This window comes from Lonchura striata, chromosome 4, assembly GCF_046129695.1.
Source record: "Lonchura striata isolate bLonStr1 chromosome 4, bLonStr1.mat, whole genome shotgun sequence".
NCBI lineage: Eukaryota > Metazoa > Chordata > Aves > Passeriformes > Estrildidae > Lonchura > Lonchura striata.
Window position 1 is genome coordinate 6939334 of NC_134606.1, and position 12464 is coordinate 6951797.

At 39.8% G+C, this 12464-nt stretch overlaps 1 protein-coding gene across 9 annotated transcripts in view; it reads right to left on the minus strand.

The window, feature by feature from the left end:
* Positions 1 to 12464, minus strand: part of CTBP1 (C-terminal binding protein 1) — a 232382-nt gene that overhangs the window by 112891 nt on the left and 107027 nt on the right. The gene's annotated exons all lie outside the window — the stretch shown is intronic.

The window sequence follows — 12464 nt, forward strand, 5'->3', positions numbered from 1 at the left end:
TTTTAGCAATATTTTTTTCATTCACTAAACTTTAACCCACTATATCTACTTGTATATGAACACTAACTAGTCATGGTATTGTAGCACTAGATGTCACAAGTGTTTACCTGTTTCACTTCTCAACCTTAACTGAAAGCTAACATTCATTTAATAAATATACTGCTTTACTTCACTACCGAAGTTTGTTCTTTCCACAAGGTGAAAGCATTTCCCCAGGAATCCCCTGAAGTCAGTGTTAACATCTGGGGAAAACCTGACTTGCCTTTAGAAAGTTATTTGGAAATTTTCCTCCAAAAATGTTCCTTTCCCCACTTCTAAGTACTTTGCTGATTCCTTCTATTCTCCAGTCGTGTTATCCAGGCACCAGGAATGTCTGGGAAATTCTCAGGATGTTCATGATGTCTGCAAGCCTGAGGGTCTATCCCGGAAAAGCACATTTGGAAGAACAGCCTTGCAAAGTGAAGTCCAAACTGTATTTTAGAGACTCCAACCAAGAATGGGAACAAGAATCTCAATTTGAACAACCCGAGACACGGCTCAGCCAAGAGGGCTCCAAAATCTCCCCTTCCCAGGGAAGCTGATCTCTGCCTCACAGGCTGCTGCCACAGCACCTTGTCAAAAAGGCTTTTCTAGCAAAAACTTTCAGGAATACCATCACAGAAAATCAAAACTCTCTTCCAAACCTCGCTCCAGGAGCACATAAATCCCCATTTAGTACTACTCACTTGCAGGCACTGATGCTGAACTACACAAAGTCTCCAGGTATATTTTAAAAAGCCCAAACTACCTTGATTCAGTAGTTGCAGGGGCTTTGCACTATTTATCCAGCTGCAAAGCCACTTGGATGATTTCTTTTTCCCTAATATGTGAATACTTTGTACCACTATTTGTTAACTGTTTGATAAAATAATACAGGAGGTGAAGAACTCTTGGCACATCTCCAAATCTGTCACCTCATCCTTTATCCAACGCTTTCTCTTTGATTCTGGCCATCAAATATAAAATAAGCAGCAGATCTCAAGAGATAACTCACTCAGTAGTTACCTGTGGCACATAAGCTGTACAGTTCCAGTGAGGCAAAAATGCTGATATGAGCTTTCACAGTCCAGCAGCTGCATTATTACTAACACATTATTAAACAGCAATTATTGATTTCCATTTTAGTTGGAGCCTAAAGAAGCTAACAGAGAGCACAGCTGATGGGAAGGGGCTGGGCTATGCTTTGTGTTTTGCTTGGTTAAAAAAAAAAATTAAATATTTCCTTAACTCAGGATTCGAAGCTTCAAACCTTTAAACTTTCACTATAGAAACCAGCGAATTTTATGTGACTGAAAATAAAAAAAAAAGATGGATTTAAAAATTAAAACTGTAGAAGAAAGAGGAGCATAAAACCATAAAAGTATGAGTTCCAAGTATTGCAAAGTGTGAGTTAAAAGTGCTCAGTCAGCTTCCCCTTCCTGTGAAAGCTCATGGCTCCACCTCAAGTAAGTAGAAAGCAACAATTAAAGAAAAACCCAGCATTTCCCATAGGAGACAGAACTGGTGTGCATTCACTTTCCTTCCAGGACCATGACAAGAGCAGCTCTCCAAATACCCCAGAACATCCTCACTGCAGCACCTGATGTCTGGCTGACACACTTTTTAAAAGCTTCACTTTCAGAAAGTTTCCCTTATTTTGGAAGAACACATAACTTGCATGGATCCCTAAAGAGCAGTCAGGGATTACCTCACAACACATACACAGGGTGCCCAAAATATCCAACTCATTTCTCGGATTTACAGGTGGAGTCTTTTGCTTCTGGAGCTTCCCTTCAACTGGCCATGCAGTAAAGAAAATTCTTGCAAATATGAAATTTGTATGCCTGTAAGATTCACCCCATGGCTCTTCTTACACAGCTGGAATTTGTAGATGTATGTCTAAGTTCCCTGAATGGTATACAGACATATTATGGCCATCACCTACAAAATCCCATATTACTTGATAGCATGCACACATTCATTAGAGAAAACCAACAACTTAGCACAGAAAATTAACAGAAACATTTAGGAAGTAAGAAAGAGAAATCAGTAGTTTTGGTCTAAGTTTTTTTAAACAGCAGTAAGAAGCAATACATCTCCAAAAGAAAAAAATTAGATACCTTGGCTCCCACAGATAATAAGCCACAAGCAGGTAGGAATAATTATAACCTGCTGACCTGTGCATGTGAAACACTGAGATGTAAAAACAACACAATCATGGCTTTGTAAGTCACAGATGGAGAAAGTATAAGTACTTCTACCTATTCAAGAAGATTACATCAAATTTTTCAATCATCAGTTAAATGCATCATTCAACATCCCTATTTTAGTGTTTTCTGAGACATCATGATCTCTGCAAGTATCTGCATCTTTCATTTAAAATTACCTTCCAAGCAGCAGAAGAAATTGAAGTAAACTGAATGAATTTAAATTCATTACCAATTAAGTGTAATTTAATTCATGATTCTTTCAACTTTCTCGTGAGAATTGGGAGCTGCAGGAAGGATGCATACCTGACTGATGGGGCTTGATTTACTGCTGCTGCCCCCCCAGGAAATCACATACAGCTATATATAGCCATCAGAAACCTCTTGGCCCAGAAAAAAAGATGTTTACAGAAACAGATTTTAAGAACAACATCTGCGTAAGAACTGAGCATGTGTTTCTAAAAAGGTAACAACATGCTGGCTTTTAGGAAGATAATTAAAGCCCCAAAATTAGCATCCAGGATGGTTAATCAGAGAGGCTCCAACTCACATGACAGAGCTGGAAACCTAAATAAAAGGCGAGAAGAATAAACCAGATGAGATCCTGATTAGCCAGATTTCAGAGGCTATAGGTGTCAAAAATATTAATTATAGGTTTATAAAATGCTTCTACTTGATTTCCACCTCTGTGAGCAAGCCAGTGAGCCAGTCAAGGTCCTGGTTTAACCAGGGGACAAGATAAGGAGGTGTGTCTGACCTACAGTCCTGAACTGGGATGGTCCCTGTGAGCAGAGAGAAATCCAGAGCATCAGCCAGCCCAGCATGGAGCATCCCACTGGCTCCTGCATCTTCCTGCCTTCCCACAGCCCAACCAGCTTTTACCAGCATCACCCTCTGCCTTGTCTCCACGTAGGCACCATCCAGGTGCTGGGAGATGTATCATCATCCTGAGTTACACTTTGAGCTTGCATTTGGAAATACCAATTTAATACTTTTTTTTTTTTTAACAAAATTTAATTTAAAAAATTTGCTCCCAGCCAGCAAAGAAAAATTGTATTTGCGTTGACCCAAATTCCTGAAGAGTTACCTATAATGATATATAATATAGGATAATGCCTAAATTAGCTACAACACACAGAACTGGCAAGCACTTGTGGGAGAACAGGAATGCCCAAGTATTTGCAGAGACAACCAGTGGAAAAGGTGCCAGCACTGCACAAGAAAGGAGCAGAAAAAGCTTTGCCCAGCCTAACTCAGCTGTGGAGCCTCAGAGGAGCACAGGGGGCTCGTGGCAGGGAGAGGTGCAAGGACAGCTGTGGAAAATCTGTTCTTCATTCTTCCTGCATCCTTCTGGGCCAGCATCTTAATTCCACTTGCAAGAGCTGTGATGAGTGAAGAGGATGGTATACATAAAATAGATTACTGTCCAGGGATTTAGAAAGAAAGCAGTAGGTATGGGTGTGAGGAATCTGGTCAGGAATTAAATTTGACACAGAGCAATATCAGATATTACAACATAACAGATGTGAAATTAACATTTGAAGATTATCAAGATTCAAACAGGTCTTAAATATGAGACTTCTCCTCCTTTTACTAACATTTTAAATTTTTTTTGAGCAAAGAAACTCTTCCCCTAGCCCACCTTTATTCAAGGTGCAGAAGCAGAGATTCCACATGAACACATGTTAGTTATGAAACAAGTTTTCCTAAAATTCACAAAAGAAAAATAGTACTGGACTTTTATAAAATACAAGAAAATATAAAAGTTTTTTCAGCATCTGGAACTGCTCCACTCAGCCCCTTGGGGCTGCTCAGATATTCTGCTGCTATCAACTCCCCACTCAGGTCTAACATTCCAGCAGAAAAAACAATGAAGTTGGGGAACACTTGCCAATATTAACTATAAACTCCACAAAATGAAAAGCAGGTTTTTCTTATTATCTGAGCTGTTACTCTTTTCAATTAGATGACTAATTGCATGACTATTCATTTAAATTAGGTGACTTGGAAAAAGAGCACTTTTAACCATAATTAAAAAAAAAAAAAAAAAGTCTCTTGATAGAGAAGTAACTCAGGTAACTGCATTTCCCACCCTTAAAATTTGGTATGACACAACTTCTTCATATTCTACGGGTGACTAAATAAAAACATTGATTAATCAAAGTTTATCTTCCACATCAAGCTACAATCAGAGCAGCAATTCAGCTCCAGAGGACTTGTAACAAGCCATGCTCTGGGGGCATAGTAACTTATTTTCTATACTAAACTGGCTGTATTTATATATATACATATATATATATGTGTGTGTGTGTGTGTGTATTAAATGACTATATATACTCATAAATATTTATTTTTATATGTGTGTCTGCACTTATATGCATACATAAAATGCATATGTATATAAAAGCTCAGTACCTCTTTCTTTCACCTGGGGTGCTCATTGCACAGGACCAGCTGCCCTGCTGATGTTAACAGGATTCCAGCATCATAAATCAGGAAAGAATCCATCCTCCCCTCGCTCTGTGGGCCACACCTGGGAGGTGGAAGAGCAGTGCCAGAGCAGCAGGAGCTGCAGGAGCCACCCAAGAAGCTGAGTTAGGGCAGCCACAGCTCAGCATTTGGGCTCTTAATTTAAAACCAGCTGGGTGTGTTTGTGGGAGCTGTGAAATACCCAATAAAAACACCACGTGGGGATGCCCAGGAACTCTCCTCACTGCTGCCAGCATCAGTTACTTGGTCAGGTGTTTTCTTGTGCTGTGGAGATCTCCTGCTAGATAAGTAAAAGGTTGGTCTGCATTCAGACTTTCTGCAAACTTCAGCTGCATCTGGGCTTGCTTTGCTACAAAAAGGTGGGGTCCCCATCAGCCAGACAAATTTATTACCCTGTAACTCACAGTTCAGGTTTTCAGCTGAAATGGCTGGCAGAACAATTCAGGCAAAATTGCAAGTAAAAAATTGTGATTTTCTAATTGGAGAGAAGTATACAAAATTCAGAGCCTTGTAAAAACAAATTTTATGGAAGTTCTATGAAATCTGGCATTCATAAACATACCCCTGCCATTTGTAAAATTCTATGGTAACTACCTGTAAAAAAATCCATCTGTAATATGAAAAGGAGCATGGTTGACAAAGGACTTGCAATGTCTTAGACTTATTTAAGAGTCTCCTTGCTTAACAAAGGCTACTTTTACTTAACAGTGTGTAGAACAAGCAGGCATTTGGAAGTCGCTCACTTAGAATTCAATGGCAGGAATTGGTGTTACAGAAATACATTTCTATTACCAGACATTTAATTTGAAATCTTTGCATTCATGAAGTATTTACTGCCACACCACACAAGACATAAGTGCACTTTTCCAAATATAATCCCCCATCTGATCTGTAATTCATTTTTTATAAACTCTCTAAGTGCTGTAGATATGCCATTCAACAACCTTATTTTCAAATTAAATCAAACTCTGCATTACTATCCAGAAATAGTTTTGTGATCTCCACTGTCCTGCTGTCAACAGATCACGGAGTTCACCTGAGCTGAAATATATTGTCAGAAACTTAGCTGAAAAATACCTTCCATGTGCTTTCTCCAAATAGAAGCCAGGCTGGATGATTTCTCTCTTTGTGTAAACAGGTATATATAAAACATACAAAATTCTCTGGACAGAATTCAGGTTTATGAAAAGTCTTGTTTGTTTCCCTATTCCCATCCTCTGGATGAGACCATTAAAAGTGTCTCTACCAATATCCTGTGACAAAGTTAAAAACCTCTTTTTCTCTTGCTGAACCTCTTCCCTGAAAGTGCTAATGGGTAACAAAGCAGAGACTAATTAAAATTGATTTTTGGTGAAGCAACTTTTATATCTACAACTTCTTCTAGGAAGAAAACAAAGAAGTCATTGGCAAACAGCACCTGAGCAGCAGTCAGGGATGGTTGGGAATCCACAGACATAAAAAGAAAAAACAGGTTTATGTTTTGAAAAAATTACCATTTCCTAAAGAGAAATAAGCTGGAAAAAAATAAATCAAACAGTGGCAACCATTCCAAAATGTTTGCCAGGCTAAGGTAGTCTAAATGCCACTGTTGTGGGACCCTTTCAAGTAAGGTCTTTTTCCCTAATCAACTTCCAACAGCCAGTCAACTTCCCCTGGCACAACTTGAGGCCATTTCCCCTTGTACCACCACTTCTTACTTGGGAAAAGAGACCAACCCCCACCTTAGATTAACACACAAAGTTAGAAAATGATTGGGGTTTAAATAAGTTTCATTAATAAATTATCATCTGCTCACCCATTAAATAATAGTGTCAAATAGTGTTTGTGAGCACTGTAGGGAATGACAAAATCCAAACAGTTCAGTGGAAGCAACACCTGGAATGGGTAATAGCACACCAGCTACAAGGAATGATGGAAAATACACTCAAAAGGATGCCCAAACACTTCATTCCTACAGTTCATCCTTATTTAGCAATCCAAGTCCACATTTAATCACACTGAATCCCCTGTCTTTAAAAATCCCCTATTTCCCTGTGCTTTTTCTTAGCACAGCTGAAGTCTCTTGCAGGAGGGGTGCAGCTCAGAGCTGCACACGTGTTGGACAGGCTGAAGCTCTTTAGTGTAACTCCCCCCTAAAAATGCCCCCACTCCCTGCACTGCCTCATTTTCCTTGCAACTACAAGGAAATAAAGGCATTTAGAGAAAATCAAGTGCCTGAGTGCCTGCAGGGGTATTTTTGGTTGGCATTTAGCTGCTGCTGGTTCCCGATGCCCACAGAGAGTGACAAGTGTAACTTTAAAACCGTAAGAGAACAAACAGAAAATCTTTTCCTGGCAAGCTGTCAAAAAAACCCAAACACTACTGTACTGCACAGTAGAGTTTTATTCTGGGTGGGCCCTGGATACAAGCACAGAAAAATTGAATAGTATCAAATTCAAAAATAGCTAAGGGAATCGGGACTTTGTTTAATAGAAGAGAGCTGTGAGAAGAAAAACATCTCTTTACTGTTCAGAATTTCTTTATAATAATTCGAAATTTTTACTGCAACATAATTAAAAACCAATAATAACCCCCATATAACCAGGTTTGATAGTGCTACAGAAAAGGATCATATCTTTTGAATGTTTAGTTTACTAGTATGGATTCTGCTACAGAGTGGATATTAGGTCTGAGACCAACAGACATCACTGGAAGTTAGCACCATCCACCCAGAGCTGGGGGAGTTTTTAGAAAACCTCCTCTTCAATGATCAAATGGTCAATTACTGTCTCAGAAACTGTAATATTAAACCCATCTCAATGAGGAGATTCTACACCATCAACAAAAAATGAGGTCCTGCCAATTGCAACTCAGAGTGAGCACTGCAGTGAACAAAAAACAAGTTTCATTTCTCTCTTAAAGGGATGCATTTTTCCACTCACGTGTGTTTTTAAAATATAAAAAAAATACAAAATATGAAAGACAGTTCCTTAATGTAAAATTAATGCTGTCATTACATAACCAGTTTGTTAGAAAAATACAGACAACTCAGATTTGTGCAGGCAATGTATATTTTCAACAAAAAGAAAGTACCAAATATTAAATTAGAAGATGCATTAACTTCAAATTTCTCTAGCCAAGTCTTGCTCCACTTTTGATAAAACCAATGAGGCACTAACAAAAAGTACTACACATCCAACTAAAAAAAACAAGGGTTTTATTGACTTCCAAATGAATTAACAAAAGAAAGCATAAAATGGCTTAGTGCATTTCTCCTTTGCAGGGAAGGTTTTGGCAACTTAGGTCAACTACACCTTTAAAAAAATTTCCAAAGGAACAAAGTTATATTGTGCCTCCATGACTTCCTATCCTGTGAAGCTGCAAAGCTCAGACAGGTAAAACCAAAGTCACACCTGCCCTGTGCAAGAACCCCCACCTAATGATGGAGCTGAAACAGCTGCACAGCCAGGGCAGGACAGGAGCAGGTCCAGCACCTCTGGGCAGCTCCACATGGACACCAGTGATGAGAGCATTAAAAATGTCTCACTGCACTGGGAAACAGCAGACACAGCTGCCCATGGACCCACAGCCTATGACGTCCCACCCTCACTCATTAATTACAGCTACACAGCCTGGATTTAATTACCTTTTACGAGCAGGAGGCTCAATTAGATGAGTAAGGATGTTGTACGAGAACACTCCGTTTATGCAGATTCTGTTATTATAAATCAGAAAATTAAAAACTGAGATAGCGCTTATGATTTCTGATTAATAAGCCTTTGGAACAAGTAACAGAGCTCCTGTTCAGTCTCACCATGAGCAGGACTCTCCTCTGGCAGGTCCCCAGTCCTGTGTGGGTCAATATTCATCCAGCAGAACACCAGTGGCCACCCCACTGACCCCACAGGGACGTGCACCCAGATGGAAGAGCAAGTTCTGTGCCATGGGAACCCTCCAGATCACACTCACAGGAGCAACCAGTCCATCCTCTGCTGGGAAGGTGCCACTGGGCTCCAAACCCAAGCCTGCAGAAGACAGGGCTTGCTTGCTCTCCTCAGTGCTGCAATCCAGGAAATTCAGGTTCAATCTCCTCTTCAGCCATAAAACAAAGAGGCAAGATACTGAAAAAATGGAGAAATGTCTCAGGGAAACCTTGGTTTCCTCCTTCACCTGCATCAAGCTGAATGGTTTTTTAAAAATATATGCTCTTCTGTATTTTACATGTAATGTTTTTAAGGTCTGCCTGAATTCAGATTTTCTTTGATCCAAACTTTGCCAGTTGTTTGGAGGATATCTGCTATGGTGCCACCACTATGCAGACTCTAACTAATCTAAGTTTAAGAAAATAAAGCACTTTCTTTTTCTGAAGCAGAAAAACAAAGAAACTTAATATTTACCATATGATGGTATCAAATGCAGGGAGGAAAAAAAAAAACCCACTATGCATTGATTCCCTTTCTGGGAAATTAGGCAAGGAGCACGGGACATTTTAGCAGAAAGGAAAACAAGTCTTTCCCCAAAAGGCAAGAACTGGGATGTACACGGGGTCAGGGTTACACAACTCCTGCAAGCCGTGATTGATTTTCCCTCCAGCCAGGGAGGGCTGAGTGTCCAGGAATGCCTCCATCCCCTTCTCCAGCTCACCTTCCCCAGCCAAAGCCTCAGGGAACAGCAGGAACATGAATGGTGCTACTGTTGGGATTTTAATTGGTGGGAAAAACTTTATTTCCCCCCCCCTCTTTTTTTTTTTTTTTTTTTTTGGTTTTCAGTTACAAGCACCACTAGCAAGTAAAAAAAAAAAAAAACACCCCAACCTCATTACTTGACATTTAAAACAGCGTTAGGTAAAAGTAAGGCAGTGAAACCAGTGCTGTGATACAGAACATATTTGCTCATTCAAGCACTGGGCTCAAATGGGCATTTTGCAATTCTGAACTGGACCTGCAGACTAGTCCTGAAAAATTATTCTATCAGAAAAGCCTTTTGGCATTTTGATTTTGAATTTTAAAATAAGCCTGTTTTCCTCCCCGTTTACAAAGAGAGCATCCACATCTGAAAGAAGTTATTTTCCACCCACGGAGGGATTCCACCCCTAAGAAAAGGTCACTTATTACCCCACTTTGTGAATACAAAAGAAACCTCCAGCTGAATGGGGTCTCCACCGAGGGGAGCAGATGGGCCAAGCTGGAGCACAGCGCTGCTGTATTGACTGGTGATGGAGCCGAAATCCCATCGCCATGGCAACCCCTGCGCTGCCTCCTCCCTCAAGACAACAAGAAATAGCTCACCAGAGGTATTTTAGGAAACCCATAAAAAGAGAAAAACTGTGTTTCTTGCTTTCCAATTATTTAAAATGTACCTACAGAAGGTGCTTTCAGGAAATGGATGGGATGGTGTTTGCTTCCACAAGGTGAAAAAATCATCTTTGCCTGTGCTGTAGAGACTTGCAGTGAATGCTGGGCGCTGATCAGCCTTCGAAAATGTTAACTCCAAACTTTATAGTCCTTCCACTGAAAATGCTCATGCTGATTTTCTGGTGTATCTGCTTTGGGGTTTTATTTTCCTAATTAGATGAGAGCTCTCTGAAGCAAGCCCTAATGAAATCCAGCCTGTTTCTTCTCTGCAAAAGACCAGAGGTTACACCTACCTGCAATGCTCACATTGGTTTTGGTTTTGCTATTACATTTAATAAACAAAAATGCTGAGGACTACTTTTGCTTTGCAAAAATCCCTTTATAAGACTACATTAAAAAAAAAAAAAAAGACCAAACTCCCCAGTGTGAGGGAAGGAATGGAAAGTGGGTGGGTGCCAGTGAACTGCCAACTTATTTCAAACAGGATATCCCCAAGCTTTCAAACAATAATAAACATTTAATTCTCCAAATACAGTTCTCTGAAGTACTTGTTTCCTTCCAATAGAAATTAATTGAGGTTTAATTTTCAGAAGAAGATTCCATCTCTAATTTCAGACTTGGTTACAATGATAGACATCAGAGAAATTAAAACTGTGAGATATCATTTACAAAAAGACAGATCTCGAAATGTAAACAAATTATTAATTGGCTCTAGTGTACCTCTTGCACAGAGCTTATGAAACTAAAAAACTTATTTGATTTTCATAGCATTACCTCAAAACTCCAAGAACATAACCCAAAGCAGTTCCAGCTGTTTCATGTATCCTTGAACAATTTTGCAAACTTTCATTTCTGATGCACCCCTGAAGGGCCCCACTTGGATTATAAATGTTTTTGTTTTGTTTGGCAGAAGCCTTTGTACAATCTTTGATTTAATATCAGCTTTAAAGCAATAATAAAAATAATAATCTCACTTACATGCCAAACCACCCATGCTGCTGTGGACCCTGGGGAGGGACTGGCTGTGGGAATCCTGCTCATCTGTTCCCATTGTGTTTTCTTAATTCTGCACATTTGAAGATGCTGTAATGAAAATTTCCTTACCCCAACGTCTGGGCAGCTGAATTCAGTAGCTTTCCACAATTAAGTACTCCCAGCACTGGCACAGTAGGTTGTGTGCAACTGCTGCAATTCAGTGTAAAAGACCAGCCAAACAACATGGGATTTCTGAATATTAAAGATTTTTGGGGAATAATCACAAAGCTTCCCAAAGTTAGGTACAGCAGGCAACAGAAACAAGATAAATGCCTTGGCTGCTCACATTTTTAATTGCAAAATTCTGAAACTCAGAATTTAGGGTTTTATCCTCACGTCTAGGAATTGGCAGTATTTAAAATACATGTGATTTTTGTAGGCTTTTGCTTGCTTCTTCTTTCTTAAGGCACTAAGGTTGTCCTTCAAAAAAAGTCTGAAAACGACAGAAAATCACCCTGCAGCCCTTTTCCCCTGCTTGCCACTGCACAGCTCACTCACTCTTTTTCATCTTTCTTGTTTATTTACAACATACACTTCAAGCTCAAAGCATCTTCACTCCTTCCCACACAGAACCCACTGGATGATGCTCCTCCACTCCTCTGCAGGGAGCTGCAGGTGACAGGACCTTTACTTTCTACTGCTAAAAATCATATGGTTCCATCCCCAAACTCTTGCACACTAATCCTGTTTTCTCCAGGCTGTTAGTCATCCTCTCCACACCCCTCAGCACTGATAAACTGAGGGATTACTCTTGGGGTTAAACAGTATCATCTCGTAACTAGATTAAATATGTCCAATTTAGGATACCTTGCACAATTTCTTGTTTTCATCTTGGATTAGGCAGGTATCTCTCTTCTGTCTCAAATGACATGGCCTTTAAATCCTCCTTGTGCATCTTTTCCAAAACCTTCCCCACCGGTGGAGGGACCCAGCTCTCAGTTCCCCTGGAGCCTGAAATGGGAGTGATACCTCATTTTGGCCAAGGCTCTGAAACGGCAGCTCTGGAAGTCCACGTTCATCTACAGAGTAGAATCACCACTGCAAGTATGACATGCAGGTTTTGCTTTTGTGCATCTGACTTCATCCTCCAATTTATTAAATCATATATTAAAATAACCCCATAAAACCAGGTGATCCTGAGCTCCCTGTGCCTATGACTTCCTGTCTTCACTGATCTCCATCTTTGTCTCAACAACAAACATCAGTGATGTCTTTACAGTTTTCTTTCCACATCATGGATAAAAATGCCAGAAAGGATTAAGACAAAAAATTTTCTACATGACTCCGGTACAAACTGCCCATTTTTAGTCCACTTCATCTTTAGAGTGTTCATTTTGCATCACTCTGGTTTTCTATTTAATAAGTTTTATGTATCAAATCA